This window comes from Bos grunniens, chromosome 23, assembly GCF_055505025.1.
Source record: "Bos grunniens cultivar Pamir isolate PY7600 chromosome 23, Bosgru_T2T1.0, whole genome shotgun sequence".
Classification (NCBI taxonomy): domain Eukaryota; kingdom Metazoa; phylum Chordata; class Mammalia; order Artiodactyla; family Bovidae; genus Bos; species Bos grunniens.
Window position 1 is genome coordinate 48,808,823 of NC_141187.1, and position 23,163 is coordinate 48,831,985.

Here is a 23,163-nt window from a genome sequence, read left to right on the forward strand (position 1 = left end):
TGATTCGAGAAAGACTGGCACTCACTGAGATTATGGAGGGCACAACACTAATCTTCCACCCGTTGTCATTAGATGACGTTAGCTAAATCAGACCGCACAACGTTGATGGCCCCCGTTCACACAACCTGGTCTGATTATTTTGACTGTGTGTTATCACACGCATGAAAGTCACAGCAAATGGGTCTCAGAAATAAACGCCAGAGCAAGAACATGAACCTGCAGTGACCACGCAACCTCCTGGCTCTAATCCTGCTCTCTTGAAAGACAGTGAAGTCTTCCTTCTCATTCCCTTTCCACGCTCTTTCTTCCTTCTTTTTTTTTTTTAACCTCTGCAGAGTTCTGTGCGCTAATCAGACCTTCTTTCTTCCAGCTGTTCTACCAATATGGCATTTGTTCTGACTGCTCTCAGGGTAAAGTCAGGATTCTTTACTATAATCTCCCTGGTCCCCCAGCCTATTTATTCTCCTGGCACACATGCCCCCTCCAGCCAAACTAAGACACATGATGAGCTCTCTCTTCTCTCTTTCCTCCTGCTCTCACCAAACGATTCCGTCTGCCTGGAATATCCTTCCTCTGGCTAATTCCTTCATGCCTTAAGTTTCTTCTTGGCCATTGCCAACTCTGAGAAAGGTTTCTATGTCCTCTCGTTTCTCCCCCAGCTGTGTGGTGCAGCCTCCTCTGAGGTCAGGGAGCATCCCTGGCTCAGACCCAACATGGTACTTCCCACTCTGCCTCCAACACCTCCGAGGGTCTTCTCTACTCATAAGCCTAGAACCAGGACCCCATCTTTCATTGGTCCTGGGGCCGCCTCACCTAGTAAACGTTTATTCAGTGATTCCAACTTTGTGTTTATCTTTAAATTCTCATCCCTTGCCCCAAATCCCCTTCTCCCTTTGCTCAGTCATCTTGCTCTTTCTCCTCTCCCCAAAATCACACTTAAACCTCATCCCCTGGGAAACACTTTCCCTTCTCTATTTTCGTAGAGCATGTGGTTTGTACATTTAACTATTTATTTTGTGAAAGTCCCATAGGCACAAACCAGACTAGAAGACTTTCTACTTCTAGTAGGGGGGGTGTGTGTGTGTGTGTGTGTGCATGCTCAGTCGTGTACCCCTCTAAGCTCCTCTGTCCATGGAATTTTGCAGGCAAGAATACTGAAGTGGGTTTCCATTTCCTTCTCCAAGGAATCTTTCTGACCCAGGGATCAAATCCATGTCTCTTGCATCTCCTGCATTGGCAGGCAGATTCTTTACCACTGTAGCACCTGAGAAGCCTCTCTATATAGCCATAGGAGGTTCCTAATACTCATTGCTTGATTCCCACTCTGAAAATATGATGGAAGGTCAATCCCTTCAAAAGAATAATGATCTATACAAGGCCATAGCACTCTTACAAAATAAAATGATTCCTTTTGTTTAATATAAGCATGATTATCATCATTATTGTTTTCATTATTATTATTTTGATTTGCCAAATAAAACACATCTATCCTGAAGCCAAGAAAAGCAATAAGAACTGGTGACATGCTTTGAGTGCTTTTATTAGTCAGAGCCCTGGTCTATTACATGCCCAAGTCTTTAATATGCATGAAACAATATTCTCGGATGCAACAGATGATTAAAGAAATATATTAAAGCATTCATTCTGGATGAAAATACATGGACAAGGTAATTCCCAAGACTCAGAGTGACTACAAGGAAGAGCATAGGAAATGAAGTAGGTCATTTCTCCCCAGAGAAATTCTACGGAGATTACATTCAAGTTTTGGTTTTAAAGCTAAGAAGTTGTGGCATAGAGAGCTGAAAAAGTTTCTGGCTTGTTCACACGCATGTTGCAGTGGGGACTTTTGTTAAGGGGTGAAGAGAAATGTAAGAGAAAAAAGTGTTCCTCCTATGAAAACTACTCAGGGGTGATTTCATCACAGGACCTGTGTGTGCATGAGTGCTCAGTCGTGGCTGACTATTTGCAACGCCATGGACTGTAGGCTACCAGGTTCCTCTGTCCATGGAATTTTCCAGACAAGCATATTGGAGTGGGTTGCCAATTTAGTGGTCAGTGTCCCAGGAGCTTCCTATGTGCTTTTCTAGCTGTTTAAGGGCTTTTCTGAACCTCATTTTTTAATCGTTCAAATAGGAAAAACAGAATCTTTGCTTACCCCACTGGGATGGAAGGGGGCTGAGAGATCAAATAAAATAAGCAGTTCAACATTTTCAAAGCAAATCTAAAGGCAAGACTTTAAGGTTCACTTGTTGCCACAGTTTGGGATCCCCAAAATGGAATTTACAAACATCCGTATTAAACCATGAGCCTTAGCACCACTATATGCCTAATGCAGGCTTACAGTGAAACCTGCTTTGCTTATCTAAGGAGAAAAATTATTGTTGGGCTACCTAACACAACCAACAACCGGGTGGTGATGGTGGTAAAAAAAATATGCCTCCCAATGCAGGAGACACAAAAGACACAGGTTCAGTCTCTGAATCAGGAAGATCCCCTGGAGGAAGGTATGGCAACCCACCCCAGTATTCCTGCCTGGAGAATCCCATGGACAGAGGAGCCTGGCGGGTTATAGTGCATAGGGATGCAAAGAGTCAGACGTGACTGAAGGGACTTAGCATGCACGCACATCTAACACACTTGGCAGAGAATATGAAGTCCTGAAATGCATTCTTCCTACAACCAATCAATCAATAAGTATATATTGATTAGGTGGTATTGACAAGAAAATAAGATGGGCACTGTCTGGAGTTTGCCCAGTCTCCAGAATCAGAGTGCATGCTTGAAGACATATGTCATGTATATTAGCATATGAACAATTAATAAAAATCCACCAAGGTAGTTGTGCAGGGGTGGGGCCAGGGGCCAATCTCCTCCTCAGCACACTGGAGGAGAAACTGCTTGAGATAAAACCAGGAAAGACCGTGAATTAGTTTCCCTAACCGAGACCACACTGGACAGCTTCAACTACAGACATTTACTCCTTCACAGTCTGAAGACAACACATTGGAAAAGACCCTGATGTTGGGAAATATTGAAGACAAAAGGAGAAGATGAGATGGTTGAGTGGCATCACCAACTCAGTGGACATGAGTCTGAGCAAACTCCAGAAAATGGTGAAGGACAAGGAAGCCTGGCATGCTGCAGTCCATGGGGTCACAAAGAGTCAGACACAACTTAGAGACTGAACCCAACAACAGCATTCACTCCAGGATGTAAGCCTGGTTCTCGACCAAGCGGGCAACATTTGTGTAATAACCTCCTCACTGCGGGGAGGACAAGGGATGGGAAGCAACAAGTGATTATTGATTGCATATCTCAAACTCATCAAAATGAAGCCTGTAGGCTGAGAGATCGTCATCAGTCCATCAGCAGCAGACACGAGGCTGAGCTCTGAAGTCACAAATAAGGAAATACACAGTCTATCCTCAGGAAGCCTACGATCTAGCCAAAGTCTGAATCCAGCATGTGCTTGAGTCTTCAGTGGTTGACTCAAGAAATTGGAACACTCTAGACAACAGCCTGCAGTCCATGGAGTTGCTAAGAGTTGGACAGGACTGAGCGACTTCACTTTCACTTTTCACTGTCATGCATTGGAGAAGGAAATGGTAATCCACTCCAGTGTTCTTGCCTGGAGAATCCCAGGGACAGGGGAGCCTGGTGGGCTGCTGTCTATGGGGTCGCATAGAGTCGGACATGACTGAAGCGACTTAGCAGCAGCAGCAGACAAGAGCCATCAGTAAAACAAAGTGTGCAGCAATGGCATCTGTCAGTCACTGGATGGCAAAGCTTGACATTGGAGTATATGGGCCACCTGGGCAGTATTTTTTGAACCATATTTTTATTAGATATTAAATAACGGCAAATTAAATTTATTATTTGCATTACAACTCATCACAGCTATTTTTTAAACATAGCATTTGCATAAACCATGATATCTTTGCTATGTCAACTTTCTCCACTGTAAATTATCTCTCCATGTGCTTCCTCATTGTAGAGTAGAAAAATTAAACTGAAAACATCCCTAGAATGAATCATGAGTTAAGACTGGCTATAAAATGCCTTCTGATTTAAAAAGAAAATGTATCAGGGTCAGTTAATCACATGTCTAAGATAAATGGAAATCTGTCCAAACATATTCTTTTCCTAAAAATATCAGGCAAATGATAATTACAAACACAAAATTTTAAATATGAATAAAAGAGGGAGTGAAAAGCATTACGATATTAGTCTATAATGATGAGTAATTTCCAGTTAATCAAAGACCTGCTCTCTTTTTTTTCTCAATGAGAAAACAAATGTTAGCTACGTTTTTAAAGACAGCAGTTTCAGACGCCTTGTAACTTGGAGGGTAAGACTATGATTGTTTTCAGTTCCCCCATTGTGTATAATCATGTAAACCCCGACATGTTCAAGTAGCAATCCTTCTGATTCTGCTCAGATGAAAATAAAACATTATAAGGTAAATGCTGCTGAGATAGCAAAATGGTTTTTTATATTCATAGGTTGAGTCCTCTTGGGGTACTATTGCCAGTGACTTTAGCATTACATTTTCTGAGTTGGAGAGGTCTAATTTGTGTGTATACCTGGGTTTCTACCAGGGTTAAAAATGATAATTGGGATGATGATGGTGGTAATGGTGGTGACGCTGAGGCTGGTGATGATGAGAGTGATGGTGGTGATGCTGAGGCTGGTGATGCTGGTGATGCTGAGGCTGGTGATGCTGCTGATGCTGAGGCTGGTGATGCTGGTGATGCTGAGGCTGGTGATGCTGCTGATGCTGAGGCTGACAACAGTGATGTTGAGGATGCTGCTGATGGTGGCAGCAGCTTCAGGAAAGGCAAGTGCTCCAGCGTCCCCTGCTCTGTTCTGCATTGTTTAAAAAGCAGCCCCTCTGTTTGTGTTTTCGCCGTGAAGATCGACCACCCAGTTTGGCCAGTTTCCTTGTTGGTTACACATGTGCACACACGCACACACAAGCAAATGAGCTCCCCACACTTCATTCATGTCAGAACTCAACAGCTTGAGTAGCACAAATATTCTGCAGTCACTCATGAAAAGAAATTTTTAATAATAAATATCTAACAATTAATGGGCTGGTGGCTGCAATTGTCTTCAGGGCACACTATCTAATTTCCTTGCAATGTTTCATATCCTTACTTTTCACGCTGCAACAGTCTATCATTAAAACCAAATGCAGGTTTCTATCACTTTTATTTATTTTTCAAATCAACTTATAAATCAGTGCCAGGCCTTGTTACAGATGAGTTCCAATAAATTATCGGCGGTGGACAAATTCTGAATGTTAAACACTTCCTTTCTCTTCCTCCTGCCCCTGGTCTCTGTCTGTCTCTCTCCCTATTGTTTTTTCCTCTCTCTCCGCTCAAAGAGACGATGCCTCTCCCCAGGCCTCTAGGCCTCCATACCTCGCTGGCTGTGCTTTGGTTACAAGGAATGGAGAGCCCTCAGTACTTAATTATGTGCTATTTAAATAATGCAAAAAGACATTTATTTCGCAGAGAAAAATATCAATATAGGAGACGTGAGTCATTTTACAGTCCCTTGGGAAATTTACCTTTCTGAATTTCAAAAGTGAAGCATTCTCATTAGAAGCTTTCTACATCCTCTCAGCAGCCTGAGACCTGAAGATCTGAGGTCTAGTTTTCACAGGCCTCAATCCATTAAGCAGATCACCTACCTTTTCCCAACTGTCCCGTCACCACCTCCAAGAAGCCCTTTGGCACATTTGACAGGCTCCTGCTAACTCTCCAGGGGAGAACTGGGGGTACTATATCTGTGTCTCTGCTCCCACTGACATGCGGTCTGCAGAACAAACAGAAAACGTGAGATACCCTTCCAGTGACTAAGAAACGAAAATTCTAAAGAGATGCACCCTGGGACGATAACCCGGGACTGTCACATGTTCCATCGTGCTCATCTTCACAAAGTGTGTCCTAAACACATCTTAGCTGGAAGCTAAGAAATGTGCTTTCAGATTCTTCCAACAGCAAGACCCTTTCCTGAGTGCTCCCTTGTTCCACCATAAGAAGATAGAACGAAAGTGAAAATCACTCAGTCTTGTCTGACTCTTTCTCCAAGCCAGAATACTGGCGTGGTTAGCCTTTCCCTTCTCCAGGGGATCTTCCCAACCCAGGGATCGAACCCAGGTCTCCCACATGGCAGGCGGATTCTTTACCAGCTGAGCCACAAGGGAAGCCCAAGAATACCTGAGTGGTGTCAGCAAACCAGAGGAGAAATATTTTGAGAAAGTTGAAGTGGTCAAATGTGCCAAGGCTTCTTGAAAATCGAGTAAAATGAAGACCAGGTTTTAATTTAGATTTTGCAATAGGATCAACTCAGTACTGAAGGTGGCTCAGATGGTCAAGAATGTGCCTGCAATTCAGGAGACCTGGGTTTGATCCCTGGGTCAGGAAGATCCCCTGGAGGAGGAAATGGCAACCTACCAATACATCTCTAAGTATTCTTCCTCAGAGAATTTCATGGACAGGGGAGCCTGGTGGGCTACAGTCCATGGGGTCGAAAAGAGTTGGACACGACTGAGTGACTAACACTTTCTTAAGGAGGGCTATTTTTGTAGGAAACAGAAATTGCACACAATTTAAAATATTTTATCAAGAAAAATTTCAAACCTACAAAAGTGGAGAATAGTATAATGAACTCCATCACACCCAGAACCCAGATTCAGTAAAGATCGAGATTTTGCCAGACATGCTTCATCTATCCTCTTGTAGCTGTTTGTGCCTCTTATTTCCGAAGTATTTTAAAAAGTCCCAGACTCGGGTCTTTTAACCTGTATTGCACATCTTTGTAGGTTCTCTGGAAGCATTATGTCATTACCACACCAGCCAAAGGAGTATTAACCCTTCAGTACCACTCAGTATAAGGTCACATACAAATTTCTGTAGTTGTAGGCAAGTGTGGTCCATAGAACAGCAGCACAGGCATTGCCTGGGAGCTTGTTGGAAATGCAGCATCTCAGGCCACATTCCAGACTGACTGAATCAGAACCTGAATTTCACAGCATCCCCAAGTGGTTCATATGCCATGAAACTCCTCGTGTATGCCTACAGTGAAGAGGCGCTCTCTCTACGCCTGTTCTTTTTGCAAGTCACACTCCTCAGTTCAGTTCAGTTCAGTTCAGTCGCTCAGTCGTGTCCAACTCTTTGCGACCCCATGAATCGCAGCACGCCAGGCCTCCCTGTCCGTCACCAACTCCCGGAGTTCACTCAGACTCACGTCCATCGAGTCAGTGATGCCATCCAGCCATCTCATTCTCTGTCATCCCCTTTTCCTCCTGCCCCCAATCCCTCCCAGCATCAGAGTCTTTTCCAATGAGTTAACTCTTCGCATGAGGTGGCCAAAGTACTGGAGTTTCAGCTTTAGCATCATTCCTTCCAAAGAAATCCCAGGGCTGATCTCCTTTATGATGGACTGGTTGGATCTCTTTGCAGTCCAAGGGACTCTCAAGAGTCTTCTCCAACACCACAATTCAAAAGCATCAATTCTTCGGCGCTCAGCCTTCTTCACAGTCCAACTCTCACATCCATACATGACCACAGGAAAAACCATAGCCTTGACTATACGGACCTTTATTGGCAAAGTAATGTCTCTGCTTTTCAATATGTTGTCAGGTTGGACATAACTTTCCTTCCAAGGAGTAAGCGTCTTTTAATTTCCTGGCTGCAGTCACCATCTGCAGTCACACTCCTACACAAGTACTATACACACACAGGCATGCACAAACACACACACACACACAAATAACTACTGTTACTAGTTTTGTTTTCCCTTTTTGTTTTCTTTCTCTTTTTTGACCACACTGTGCAGCTTGTAGGATCTTAGTTCCCCAACTAGGGACTGAGCCCGCGCCCCTGCATCTGAAGCAAGGCGCCTTAACCAATGGACCACCAGGAAGTCCCGCTAGTTTTGCTTTTCTTTCCAACATTTCTTTTTGTAAATGTAAGCAAACACAAAGATATGCGTATTTCTCACGCTTCCCCACAAATGTTAGCTTGTTGTTAATTGCTGTTACAAATCTTGTATTTTTTACTTACTTAAACTGTTTTTAAAGAATTCAGTGCTCCTCTTTTCATGTTTAAAGGTGATTGGCTATAAATCCTGCGCTTCCCGGGGTTCTATCGCTCTTTCTCACCTCCCTACACAGATTTGTCAGTGTCGTGGACTAGAAGCTGGGAAGCATTTACACTCTTTCACCTTAATGACCCGCATCCTGCCATTGCCAGACACTGGTTAAGCTGATGTCATCATCCAAGACTTTTTTTTAAATGAAATCAGGAAAGCCAATACAAAAACTGAGCCTATTCCCACAAAGGTGTTTAGTCGCTCAATCGTGTCTTACTCTTTGTGACACCATGGACCATGGGATTTTTCAGGCAAAAATACTGGAGCAGGTTGCCATTTCCTCCTCCAGGGGATGTTCCTCACCCAGGGATTGAAACAAGCAAACCCGCATCTCCTGTGTCTTCTCATTTCAGGCAGATTCTTTACCTGCTGAGCCATCGGAAAGTCCCCAATTCCCACTAGAACCTCGCTTAATCTCAAAAGACTTTTAAAGAACAATTACATTCAAAGGAACATTCTCGGAATATGTTCATATATCTACTCTTTTTCAGATTTATTTCCCATAAAGGTCATTGCAGAATGTTTAGTAGAGTTCCTTTGCTACACAGTAGATCTTTACAGTTATCTATTTTATACATGTGTTAGTTGCTCAGGAGTGTCTGACTCTTTGTAGACCCCATGGATTATGGCCGTCCAGGCTCCTCTATCCATGGAATTCTCCAGGCAAGAATGCTGGCGTGAAAGTGAGTAGCCATTCCCTTCTCCAGGGGATCTTCCTGACCCAGAAGTCAAGCCCCAGTCTCCCGCATTACCATCAGAGCCACCAGGGAGACCCACAGTGAGTATTCGTCAATCCCAGTCTCCCAGGTTATCTCTCCTTCCCATCCCACTTTCCCCCGATAACAGTAAAAAAGCATGCTGCTGCTAAGTCGCTTCAGTCGTGTCTGACTCTGCGACCCTATAGACAGCAGCCCACTAGGCTCCTCTGTCCCTGGGATTCTCCAGTCAAGAATACTGGAGTGGGTTGCCATTTCCTTCTCCAAGGTGTGAAAGTGAAAAGTGAAAGTGAAGTCGCTCAGTCGTGCCCAACTCTTAGCGACCCCATGGACTGCAGCCTACGAGGTTCCTCCGTCCATGGGATTTTCCAGGCAAGAGTACTGGAGTGGGGTGCCATTGCCTTCTCCAGAAGGCATGGATAAATACATATAAAATAAAGGTCAGCAAAAAGTGCTTCAACAACAACTTTATTGTCTTTTAGCATAGGATATGTATTGTATATTCCTAGGAATACCTTCAAATGGAGAGTGGAGATTATAGACATTGTACAATTAAAATAGAGATGGTCATACTAAGTGAGTCAAGCCAAATAGGGAAAGACAAATATCATATGATATCACATATGTAGAATCCTAACAAAATACAAATGAACTTATTTACAAAACATAAACAGACTCATGGACATAGAAAACCAGCTTTATAGTTACCAAAGAGGAGCAAGGGGAGGGGAAAATTAGGACTTTGGGATTAAAATACACACACTAGTATATACAAAATACATAATCAACAAGGACCTACTGTAAAGCACAGGGCCCCACACTCAGCGTCCTGTAATACCCTATGATGTGTACATACGTATGTGTCAGTGTGTGTATGTGTAACCAAATCACATTGCTGTACACCCAAAACTCACATAACATTGTAAATCAACTGTATTTCAATAAAAACTTTTAAAAATAGCTCTACAGTTTTAGAATCCTCTAGGTATCTTGGGGCCATTCTAGACATATTTCTTACAATCTCAAGATTTCAGTGTTCTGTCTATAGAGGGAAAACAAATAAACATTCATGGATGCCATCACACACCTCAGCAGGAACAATGAACTTCCCAGCTATCTCCCTCCTCCCCCTAAAAAGCAATTTAATGCACCACTGGAGGTTGCCTATTAATTGGACTAGAAATAAAGTAGCCTGTGAGGGTTGGCCGGGGAAAACACAGTTTTGTGTATGTGTGTGTGTACACATATATAAGTGTTTATGTATATAATATTTCACCCACAAAGTAAACAAGCCACACTCGTCATTTTCTAATTACAGGGCTGTTTCATAACCTGTAAATGCTAACATGGGAGAGGTAAATCATAGCAATTTAATTAATAAAACAGCTTAGACACTTAAACCCACATGTGCATCCCTGGGGGGCACCGCATCAATAACAGAAGCTTGCAGGCATATTTCAGAAATTTTATGCAATCATTGCAGATCTTGTAGTCAATAATTGTTACAAACTGCATTAACTCTTTTCTCGCTGTAGCCTAGGAGAGATTTCTCAGTCATTCAACATTCTTTGCTCTGCGGACGGTCTCTCAAGGTTGCTAGGAGTGGAGGAGCCCAGGGCTTCTTTCCCTGAACCTACAGCACTGAATGGGCTCAGAAAACCGTTCTTCCAGCCAAACAGCAAAATGTGGGAAGTGAGACTCCAGAGAAGGCAAGGCACACTCAATCCATCAATTTTCCTTCCATTAAACAGGGAGACTGAAGATTATACATGCCAGGAAATGGAATTTCAACCTTGAAATTTATATATTGGTAGATCTTCTTTCTCGTTTAACCTTTTAAAATTAAGTCTACAAGACTCCCATATATTATTGGTGGGAATGTAAAATGGTGAAATCACTTTGGAAAGCAGTTTAGCAACTTCTTTAAAAGTTAATATAAATTCATCATCAATCAGCAATTTCACTCCTAGGAATTTCTTATTTCCTAAGAGAAATGGAAACATGTCCACCGAAATGCTTGATCATGAGTGTTCTCTGGGTTATTAGCATCTCACGTTTTTATTTTCTCACATACACTGAATCTTCCCTTTCTCCCTCAGTCATCTCCAGACCCTTAGTCCTGTTGAATTCCACATCCATCAATCCATCCTTCCATCCATCCATCCAATGTACTATCCATCCATCAGTCCATCTTTTCTGTCCATTCTATCCTAACCTCACTTGGTTCCCATTATACTGTGGACCACAGAATTAACCATTTTAGCGTGTCTTGGCCAGTACCCTAAGATACCCCATCCCATCCCATCATCTTTCTGCTGTGCCCTGCACAATTGAGGCACTCAATAAATATTTGTTGACTGACTTCCCATCTTGCCACTACCTGCTGCTGAAGAAAATAATACAGCTGTCTTGACTGAATCCATTAAAACCTGCTGAAATTTAACATCAGCTAAGCTTGCTTCAAAATCTTCCAATTCAACTCCAGATGAGTTATACTGACACTCAACAGGAGTATGACACTTTCACGTTCAATCCTTCCTGCCTTTTAAAAATACTAGGCTCCATTCCAGGCCAATTATTAGACCAGAATATCTTGAGGTCAGGACCAAAGAATCTGCATGTGTTAAATCTCTCTAGGGGATTTTCATGAGCAGTCAGAGTCCAGAAGCTCCCCCCGCTTCCCATCTTCCTCACCTGAGTTATGAGAGGACCAGGATAAGTTCCTCCCGTGTTGCTGAGATGATGGAAGACATCTGGTACATGTTCCTTCAATTTCCCCTTTCAATCTTCTAGAATATCTTTTCAAAGCAGGAGTAAGCAAATTTTTTCTGTCAAGGGCCAGACAGCAAACATTTTAGGCTTTCAGCGCAAGAGACAATGTCCTCAACTCATCAAGCAGCCATAGTGAAAGTGAAAGTCACTCAGTCGTGTCTGAATCTTTGCGACCCCATGGACTACACAGTCCATGGAATTCTCCAGGCCAGAATACTGGGTGGGTAGCCTTTCCCTTTGCCAGGGGATCTTCCCAACCCAGGGATCGAACCCAGGTCTCCCACATTGCAGGCAGATTCTTTACCAGCTGAGCCACCAGGGAAGCCCAAGCAGCCATGATCACAGTTAAATATTTTATATCTAGGATTTCCCTGCTGGTCCAGTGGTTAACAGGAGACATGGGTTCAATCCCTGGTCCAAGAAGATTCCACATGCTTTGCAACAGTTAAGCCCATGCGTTACAACTACTGCAGCCCACACTCCCTAGAGGTCGTGCGGCAAGAGAAGCCACCACAATGAGAAGCCCGAGCATCACAATTGGAGAAGAGCCCTTGCTTGTTGCAATTAGAGAAAGCTCACATGCACAGCAACAAAGACCCATTACAGCCAAAATAAATGAAATCTGTAAAGTATATTTTATATCTAAAAATGAAAAAAACACAGCTGGCTTGTGGGTCACACAAAGACAAACAGTGGCCATAGCTGGCCAGCCCCTGTTTTAGAGTCCCTGATGATCTCATCGACAAATACAAGGGGCGTTTTTGAACTGTTTTCATGAATTGATCTTCGTGTGGCCCTTGATACCATCACCACCTCCCTCTTCAAGGCTTGGCTTTCATGTTGTCCTTCGTTGTTGTTGTTGTTCAGTTGCTTAGTTGTGGCCGACTCTTTGCGACCCCGTTGCACGCAGCCCACAAGGCTCCTCTGTCCATGGGCCCAGGCAAGAATACTGGGGAGGGTCGCCATGCCCTTCTCAAGAGGATCCTCCCAGCCCGGGGACCGGACCCTGGTCCCCTGTGTCTCCTGCAGTGGCAGGTGGATTCTTTACCACTGAGCCACCAGGGAAGTCCCTTATTTATCCGACTTCCATCCTGGTTTTCTCTGACCCTTGCGCCAGCTCCTGTGTTATCCATGTGTACCTGTGTGTGTGTCCCAAGCTACTTTTGTGAGTCACCTGGAAAGGTACTTTTTTAATCAAGTTGTGCCCTAACCACTGGAGCCTGACACAGGCAGGCCAACTGCTCCTCGTGTAGACAGTGCCCCTCAAACTGTGTTACTGCAGAGTAGGAAGAATTCCCCCGCTGCAGCAGGCACTTGCCTGACCCAGGGTTCACCCTCCACCTAATTGAAACCCAGGGCCGTGGCTATACAACCACAATTGGTGAGCACAGCAATGGCATCTCATGTTTCCATAGCACCCCATGCTGCCAGGGTTCGTATTTTATCAAGGTCAGTCGAATGAACAGAACTTATTTCCTAAGGAGGGAAAACCGACGTCTAACATGTCCTGAGAGCATCTGTCAGTCGTCCAATATATTCAAATCTATATTCACATTCCATCTTGCCTGAAACAGTTAGGAGCATGGCCAGCTGTGCCAGGGAAGGTACCCTTCCAGCTGGAACTGAGCCTAGGAAAGAACTCTGGCCTCATTTTGCAAGTACTAAGCATTCTAATGAATCTGACTTGATTTCCATTTTAACAATATCACACAAATGTAGTACATGGCACTTTTCCAATAACCACTTTCACATCATTCATTTTGACACCTCCCATTGTTAGGAAAGCAGAATGAATAAAGCAGCATTCCGTGGTAGGGTACCTGGGGAGGGGAACTGAACTTCATTTCATTTTCAAATTGGATAGCCCAGGCACGCCCTTTTGTGGGATGGAGGTTTCTCCAGACTGAAACTCCATGACGCACCTTCCCCATCCTCATAAACCTGGGTACTAGCTCTTCCTGCCCATCTGTCGTCCAGGACAGCCGTACAATAATTAACACTCGGTATCTGACTTACCCTGGGAAATCCCACGGACAGAGGAGCCTGGCAGGCTGCCGTCTATGGAGTCGTAAAGAGTAGGACACAGCTTGGCAACCAAACAGCAACAACAGGCTGATCTCGCCATTCTGGAAGCCAAGTGGACATGCTTCTCCTGCTAGCCCAGCAGCAGGCAGTCTCAGTAAAAGGTATGATTTCAGGATATTTAGCTTTCCTCTCCTAAACTAACCTGGTCAAGACACTTACTTCTTGGTTCCACATCCTGATCAGAAGACGAAAAATTGATTCTGCTTCCCTATTGGCAACACTCACAGCATTTAAATATGGGCCCTAGAAGGTCTGATTTTTTTTTTTTTTTTGGCTATGCAGAGGCTTTTAAGTCTTATGTTGTATCATTGTTCATTTTTTATTTTATTGTTTGTGCTTTAGGTGTCATGTCCGAAAAATTATTGCCAAGGACCAGGTCAGGGAAATTTTTCTCATGTTTTCTTCTAAGAGTTTTATGGTTTCAGGTGTTACATTTTAATCCCTAATCCATTTTATGCTACTTTTTGTGAGTGGTGTAACAGAGGGGCCTAGTGTCATTTTTTTAATCTGTGAATATCTCATTTTCTCAGCAGCATTCTCTGAAGAGACTATCTTTTCCCTAAGGCAGATTCTTGGCTCCCTAGGCAAACATTAGTTGACCATATATGCTTTGGTTGATTTTGGAGATCCTGACTGCTCCATTGGTCTGTGTGTCTGTTTTTATGCCAGTCCCACGGCTTTAATTACTATTGCTTTGTAGTATAGCTTAAAATCAAAACTGTGATGCTTCCAGCTTTGTCCTTTCTCAAGTTGCACTGGTTATCCAGGGCCTTTTGGGATTACATATAGATTTTTAGGATTAGTTTTTGTACTTTTGTAAAAAATGTCATTGGAATCTTCATAGGGATCGCCTCAAAGGTACAGATAGCTTTTGGTGGTGTTGGCATCTTAGCGATAGAGGGCTGCCTTCTGATTCTCCCTTAGACGCATCTTCTCCTTCACAGAGCTGGATGATTAACGTCCATGCAATGACCCCTTGCTGGTGGCTGGAACTTTATCCCAGCATTAAAGGGACCAAGAGTAGGTCACCTGGTCAGTCCTCCTGTAGTACATGAGTCTTCTCTATGTTATCATTAGTTAGTGGTTGTTCAACTTTTGCTTTTGGTACCTCCCACAATGAGAAAGTCATTGCCATGCTGAACATGCAGAAACGTGTCTCGGGGTACTCTGAGGAGCTCCGTGCAGAAAAAAATTCAGAGAGAGGCAAAGTGATAGATAAGAAGTGATTTCTGAGGACTTCCCTGATGGTCCAGTGGTTAAAACTCTGCCCTTCCACTGCAGGGGTGTCGGGTTTGACACCTGGTTGGAGAACTAAGATCCTGCATGCCACGTGGAACAGCAAAAAGTAAAAAGTGGTTTACTAGACTAGGACGCTTGTGAGGCTTACAAGTGGGTGGGCAAGGGAGTATCATGCTGAGAACTGAGTGGGCTACAGCTTTATAATCAAAGGAAAAGTAGGAAAGGAGAGACGACCACCTTCTTCCTCCTTCTTGAGCAGATGTCATGCTTCCATGATCCGCTCCTCCTCCACGTTGGGAGGGGGAGTTTTCTTGTTCCCACATGGTCAAACTGAAACTGTCATGGAGCAAAAAGCGGGTAACACATACTAAAATAGGTCAATCATGTCAGGCTTCTGTATAATATCACCTTTTCCTTGTATTTTCTTTTGAGGGTGCGTAGAGGAGCCTGTCCTAGGAATCACTAACTTACTGAGCTCACTGGGCAGGATGTGGGCGTCAGTCCCTCATAGTTCTATTGTTTGGGGGCAGCTCTCGTGCTTCAGTTAAATGGTTTTGTTGCTAACCAAGCCTGCCTGGTTCTGTGGTTAAGAAAACCTACTTTCTTAAGTAATCATTAACTTACAGGGGCCTCTCACATTTTCACCTTAACAACATCATTAACCAACTGTACTCCAATATAAAACAAAAATTATTTTTGAAGTGTCCAGAATTATTCATTCCTCTTTAACTCAATATTATAAGGTAGGAACATGCATGACCATGTGTAACTTTTTGATTTAGTTTTATAATTTCACTTTAAAAATGTATCTGAAATATGCACTAAGCTGTTCAATAAAGCTCATTTTTCATGATATTCAAGAGATTTTCCTTTGGTTCCCTAGTCGGTGTCAGTGCTCCTCAATGAGGAAGGAAAAATCAATTCAATTATCAAAGCGTGGTTAATTGCTTTCAAGATTAGGGTGATTTAAAGAGCAGCAAAGAATTTTATCTGTACTCAGCAGTTTTAGTAAAGGATATTCTCCCAAGCAACCTAGGAAGAGAAGTTTAAAATTCTGTCCGTTCACATATTACATACTTCTCAACTTTCCCCCATATTTGCCGCTAACAGAGCTAATGGCAGGAGTCCCGGTACTTCAGAACTACAGCGCAGGGTAGAATCGTCAACCAATATAGCCTCTTCATCTCTCAAGAGACTGATGTTTTTAGGCCTTGGTGCTTGCCGCTCCAGTTCTTTGAATAACGGAAACAGTTTCTTGAACACACAGACAATAGAGAAGAACATCCTTTATTCTAAGGATTCTCCAGCTCAGTTCAGTTCAGTCGCTCAGTCTTCTCCGACTCTTTGCAACCCCATGAATCCCAGCACGCCAGGCCTCCCTGTCCATCACCAACTCCTGGAGTTCACTCAGACTCACGGCCATCGAGTCAGTGATGCCATCCAGCCATCTCATCCTCTGTCGTCCCCTTCTCCTCCTGCACCCAATCACCCCCAGCATCAGAGTCTTTTCCAATGAGTCAACTCTTTGCATGAGGTGGCCAAAGTACTGGAGTTTCAGCTTTAGCATCATTCCTTCCAAAGAAATCCCAGGGCTGATCTCCTTCAGAATGGACTGGTTGGATCTCCTTGCAGTCCAAGGAACTCTCAAGAGTCTTCACCAACACCACAGTTCAAAAGCATCAATTCGTCAACACTCAGCTTTCTTCACAGTCCAACTCTCACATCCATTCATGACTACTGGAAAAACCATAGCCTTGACTAGATGGACCTTTGTTGGCAAGGTAATGTCTCTGCTTTTCAATACGCTATCTAGGTTGGTCATAACTTTTCTTCCAAGGAGTAAGCGTCTTTTCATTTCATGGCTGCAGTCACCATCTGCAGTGATTTTGGAGCCCAGAAAAATGAAGTCTGACACTGTTTCCACTGTTTCCCCATCTATTTCCCATGAAGTGATGGGACCAGATGCCATGATCTTCGTTTTCTGAATGTTGAGTTTTAAGCCTACTTTTTCACTCTCCTCTTTCACCTTCATCAAGAGGCTTTTGAGTTCCTCTTCACTTTCTCCCATAAGGGTGGTGTCATCTGCATATCTGAGGTTATTGATATTTCTCCCGGCAATCTTGATTCCAGCTTGTGCTTCTTCCAGCCCAGTGTTTCTCATGATGTACTCTGCATATAAATTAAATAAGCAGGGTGACAATATACAGCCTTGACGTACTCCTTTTCCTATTTGGAACCAGTCTGTTGTTCCATGTCCAGTTCTAACTGTTGCTTCCTGACCTGCATACAAATTTCTCAAGAGGCAGGTCAGGTGGTCTGGTGTTCCCATCTCTTTCAGAATTTTCCACAGTTTATTGTGATCCACACAGTCAAAGGCTTTGGCTTTCAATAAAGCAGAAATAGATGTTTTTCTGGAACGCTCTTGCTTTTTCAATCATCCAGCAGATGTTGGCAATTTGATCTCTGGTTCCTCTGCCTTTTCTAAAACCAGCTTGAACAACTGAAGTTCATGATTCACTTATTGCTGAAGCCTGGCTTGGAGAATTTTGAGCATTACTTTACTAGTATGTGAGATGAGTGCAATTGTGTGGTAGTTTGGGCATTCTTTGGCATTGCCTTTCTTTGGGATTGGAATGAAAACTGACCTTTTCCAGTCCTGTGGCCACTGCTGAGTTTTCCAAATTTGCTGGCATATTGAGTGCAACACTTTCACAGCATCAACTTTCAGGATTTGAAATAGCTCAACTGGAATTCCATCACCTCCACTAGCTTTTTTCATAGTGATGCTTTCTAAGGCCCACTTGACTTCCCATTCCAGGATGTCTGGCTATAGGTGAGTGATCACACCATCATGATTATCTGGGTAGTGAAGATCATTTTTGTACAGTTCTTCTGTGTATTCTTGCCACCTCTTCTTAATATCTACTGCTTCTGTTAGGTCCATACAATTTCTGTCCTTTATCCTCTATTCACAGATGGCTAAAACTCTTTTAGAATCATCTCTGTTCGTTTCTAAGGCAAACCATTCAATATCACAGTAATCCAAGTCTATGCCCCGACCAATTATGCTAAAGAAGCTGAAGTTGAATGGTTCTGTAAAGACCTAGAAGACCTTTTGGAACTAACACCCAAAAAAGATGTCCCGATTCCCTAGTGGCTCAGATGATAAAGTGTCTGCCCACAATGCGCAAGACCCGGGTTCAATTTCTGGGTCGGGAAGATCCCCTGGAGAAGGAAATGGCAACCCACTCCAGTACTCTTGCCTGGAAAATCCCATGGATGAAGGAGCCTGGTGGGCTACAGTCCATGGGGTCACAAAGAGTTGGACACGACTGAGCCACTTCACTTCACTTCATTATAGGGTACTAGAATGCAAAAGTAGGAAGTCAAGAAACACCTGGAGTAACAGGTAAATTTGGCCTTGGACTATAGAATGAAGCAGGGCAGAGGCTAATAGAGTTTTGCCAAGAGAACGCACTGGTCATAGCAAATACCCTCTTCCAACAACACAAGAAAAGACTCTACACATGGACATTGCCAGATGGCCAATACCAAAATCAGATTGATTATATTCTTTGCAGCCAAAGATGGAGAAGCTCTATACAGTCAGCAAAAACAAAACCAGGAGCTGACTGTGGCTCAGATCATGAACTCCTTATTGCCAAATTCAGACTTAAATTGAAGAAAGTGGGGAAAACCACTAGGCCATTCAGATATGACCTAAATCAAATCCCTTATGATTATACAGTGGAAGTGAGAAATAGATTTAAGGGACTAGATCTGATAGACAGAGTGCCTGATGAACTATGGACGGAGGTTCATGACATTGTACAGGAGACAGGGATCAAGACCATCCCCATGGAGAAGAAATGCAAAAAAGCAAAATGGCTGTCAGAGGAGGCCTTACAAATAGCTGTGAAAAGAAGGGGAGAGAAAAGCAAAGGAGAAAAGGAAAGATATACCTATTTGAATGCAGAGTTCCAAAGAATAGCAAGGAGAGAAAAGAAAGCCTTCCTTAGTGATCAATGCAAAGAAATACAGGAAAACGATAGAATGGGAAAGACTAGAGATCTCTTCAAGAAAATTATAGATACCAAGGGAACATTTCATGCAAAGATGGGCTCGATAAAGGACAGAAATGGTATGGACCTAACAGAAGTAGAAGATATTAAGAAGAGGTGGCAAGAATACACAGAAGAACTGTACAAAAAAAACTTCACAACCCAGATAATCATGATGGTGTGATCACTCACCTATAGCCAGACATCCTGGAATGGGAAATCAAGTGGGCCTTAGAAAGCATCACTATGAAAAAAGCTAGTGGAGGTGATGGAATTCCAGTTGAGCTATTTCAAATCCTAAAAGATGATGCTATGAAAGTGCTACACTCAATATGCCAGCAAATTTGGAAAACTCAGCAGTGGCCACAGGACTGGAAAAGGTCAGTTTTCATTCCAATCCCAAAGAAAGGCAATGCCAAAGAGTATTCAAACTACTTCACAATTGCACTCATCTCACATACTAGTAAAGTAATGCTCAAAATTCTCCAAGCCAGGCTTCAGCAATACATGAACTGTGAACTTCCAGATGTTCAAGCTGGTTTTAGAAAAAGCAGAGGAACCAGAGATCAAATTGCCAACATCTGCTGGATCATCTAAAAAGCAAGAGGGTTCCAGAAAAACATCTATTTCTGCTTTATTGAAAGCCAAAGCCTTTGACTGTGTGGATCACAATAAACTGTGGAAAATTCTGAAAGAGATGGGAATACCAGACCACCTGACCTGCCTCTTGAGAAACCTGTATGCAGCTCAGGAAGCAACAGTTAGAACTGGACATGGAACAGCAGACTGGTTCCAAATAGGAAAAGGAGTACGTCAAGGCTGTATATTGCCACCCTGCTTATTTAACTTCTATGCAGAGTACATCATGAGAAACACTGGGCTGGAAGAAGCACAAGCTGGAATCAAGATTGCCGGGAGAAATATCAATAACCTCAGATATGCAGATGATACCACCCTTATGGCAGAAAATGAAGAAGAACTAAAGAGCCTCTTGATGAAAGTGAAAGAAGAGAGTGAAAAAGTAGGCTTAAAGCTCAACATTCAGAAAACAAAGATCATGGCATCTGGTCCCATCACTTCATGGCAAATAGATGGGGAAACAGTGTCAGACTTTATTTTTCTGGGCTCCAAAATCACTGCAGATGGTGATTGTGGCCATGAAATTAAAACATCCCTACTCCTTGGCAAGAAAGTTATGACCAACCTAGATAGCATATTAAAAAACAGAGACATTGCTTTGTCAACAAAGGCCCATCTAGTCAAGGCTATGGTTTTTCCAGTAGTCATGGATGGATATAAGAGTTGGACTGTGAAGAAAGCTGAGTGTTGACGAATTGATGCTTTTGAGCTGTGGTGCTGGAGAAGACTCTTGAGAGTCCCTCAGACTGCAAGGAGATCCAACCAGTCCATCCTAAAGGAGATCAGTCCTGGATGTTCATTGGAAGGACTGATGTTGAAGGTGAAACTCCAATACTTTGGCCACCTGATGCGAAGAGCTGACTCATTGGAAAAGACCCTGATACTGTGAAAGATTGTGGGGAGAAGGAGAAGGGGACAACAGAGGATGAGATGGCTGAATGGCATCACTGACTCAATGGACATGAGTTTGGGTGAACTCCGGGAGTGGGTGATGGACAGGGAGGCCTGGCGTGCTGTGGTTCATGGGGTCGCAAAGAGTCAGACACAACTGAGCGACTCAACTAAACTGAAAACTCTTTTACCAGGGTCACTGGAGTTTAGTTTCATTTTGCAGCTTCAGTCATGTTTGAAGAGCATTCTGGAAGCTATTAATATGAAGATGAATAAGATATGCAGCTCATCTTGGGGACCTTACAGACTAGAGGAGGATCAAGACTGTCATACCAATTGCTTTACTTCCCGGGGGTGAAATGCAGCTGGGCCCAGGGAAGCTGCCCCGGTGAGGCTCCCAAGAGCTGCCTGATCAGACGGGTGCAAGAAGGCGGAAATAGCTAGGGGAAGGGAACCGAAATCCTGGGTGGAAGTCATGTGAGCAGAGAGACATGGACATGCCTGGTGGGACATGATTAAGACATGAATTACAAGTCAGAGAGGGATAGGGATAAAGCAAGGGAGGGTTCTCATACAAAGCATCAAGACTTGATTCTACAGGCACTGAAGTTCCAAATGGGGATATGACACAGGAAATGTATGTAGAACTTGTTCTCAATTTTAATATCATTTTATGATGAAAAACATTATATATGCATCATAGAAAATTTGGAAATTGCAAGAAATTATAGAAAATAAAATAATGTGTAATCTTACCAGCCAGAGACAACAAGTTCTAATATTGTGCTGTTTTTCCTAACACTCTTCCATGAATACACATAGACATTCTGTGTGTGCTTGTGTGCACACTAAGTCCTCAGTCATGTCTGACTCTTTGCAACCCTATGGACGGTCCCCCACGAGGCTCCTCTGTCCATGACATTCTCCAGGCAAGCATACTGGAGTGGGTTGCCATGCCCTCCTCCAGGGGATCTTCCCGACCTAGAGATGGAACCGGAGTCTCTTATGTCTCCTGCATTGGCAGGCGGGTTCTTTACCACTAGCGCCAGCTGGGAAGCCCATATTCTATGTGTATGTATATGTATATCAGTGATGTGAGACGTATATACTCTTAACAGGTGACCTATGGAAGAGAGCAGCCTTAAGGAGAAGATGTTTTGGCAAACCCACTGAATGGTCTAAGGTGCATCTTGAGCGTTCTCCACTGTGGACGAAGGAAGGGGAGATTTACTGAAATATATATTGGACTTACTGGAAAGGAGAAACAGGAAGAAACTGCCAGGATAGTTAACCAGTATTTATTGTTTGCTATGTGATGTTATTCTACTCCCCTTCTCATTTACATTACTTGAATAAATTCTTTATTGTTCATTCATTCGTGCTTTTGTGCCAGTAAAGTTTTGGGAACATTGTTTAAAAAAACAAGAGCAAGGTACAATTAGACATCTGAGAAATATATTTGTATATAAGAAGAAATACATATTTATTTATCCCATTTGTAGAAGGAATACACTTTGAGTAGGGAAGGAATGTATCTCTCATTTATGGATGGAGAATATTTTTCTAAAATAATGGATCCATTAATTTCTAATTATTGTCAAATATGTAAGATGAGAAATTTAAAGTCATTTTGGTTCTCCCACACCACCACTTCAGGAACCTCCAATTTTTGTTGATGTTATCTGGAATTTAGACCTACATAACTGTTTTTCTTAAATTTTAATTTTTTTCCTTTTCTCTATTAAAAAAAAAATCAAGGCAAAAATCTTTGATGTCCTTTGATTTATAATGCAACTAAGACCTACATAATTTTAATAGAAAATATTATATATTTTGTATTTTAAGAATTATTTTTATATTGAAATTAAATTTCTAAGCTTAAAAACATTATACCTAATTATGTTTTCTTAGTTTTGTCATTTATAACTGGTTTTCGTGTATAAAATAGAAAAGATATTTACACATACACGTATTTAGCTTCCCAACTAGAATTCCTTATTTTGATTGTATCTCTATTGAATAGATGATCATATGTGTCTTCAAGTAAACTTTTTTCAGAAAGAGTAAATGAATAATAACTAATATTTATTTAGCACATACTATGTGCCAGATACAGAGGCTTCCCAGGTGGCGAAGGAATTCTCCTGCAGAGCAGGAGATGCAAATTTGATCCCTGAGTCAGGAAAGTCACCTGGAGAAGGAAATAGAACCCCACTCCAGTATTCTTGCCTGGGAAACCCCACGGACAGAGGAGCCAGGCGGGCTACAGTCCACGCAGTCACAAAGAGACAGACACGACTGAGCACACACACAGAAACAAACACAGCGTTGTAAGCAACTATACTCCAATAAAAATTAGCTTATGATAAACAGTAAATAAAAAAGATTCAGGAGACCGAGACAGAGGGTGTTGTTTTTCAGTCGCTCAGTCGTATCCAACTCTTTGCGACCCCATGGACCACAGCACGTCAGGCTGCCCTGTCCTTCACTATCTCCCAGAGCTTGCTCAAACTCATATCCATTGAGTCAGTGATGCCATCCAACCATCTCATCCTCTGTCGCCCCCTTCTCCTCCTGCCCTCAATAGGGAGTTTAAACAT

General features: G+C 42.8%; 1 long non-coding RNA gene across 1 annotated transcript; it reads left to right on the top strand.

Moving 5' to 3' along the window:
• Nucleotides 1–13,434: 13,434 nt before the first annotated feature.
• Nucleotides 13,435–21,938, top strand: LOC147347778 (uncharacterized). The gene is made up of 2 exons (XR_015152794.1): nucleotides 13,435–13,834; nucleotides 21,682–21,938. It is a non-coding gene; the product is annotated as an uncharacterized LOC147347778 (long non-coding RNA).
• The last annotated feature ends 1,225 nt before the right edge of the window (nucleotides 21,939–23,163 follow it).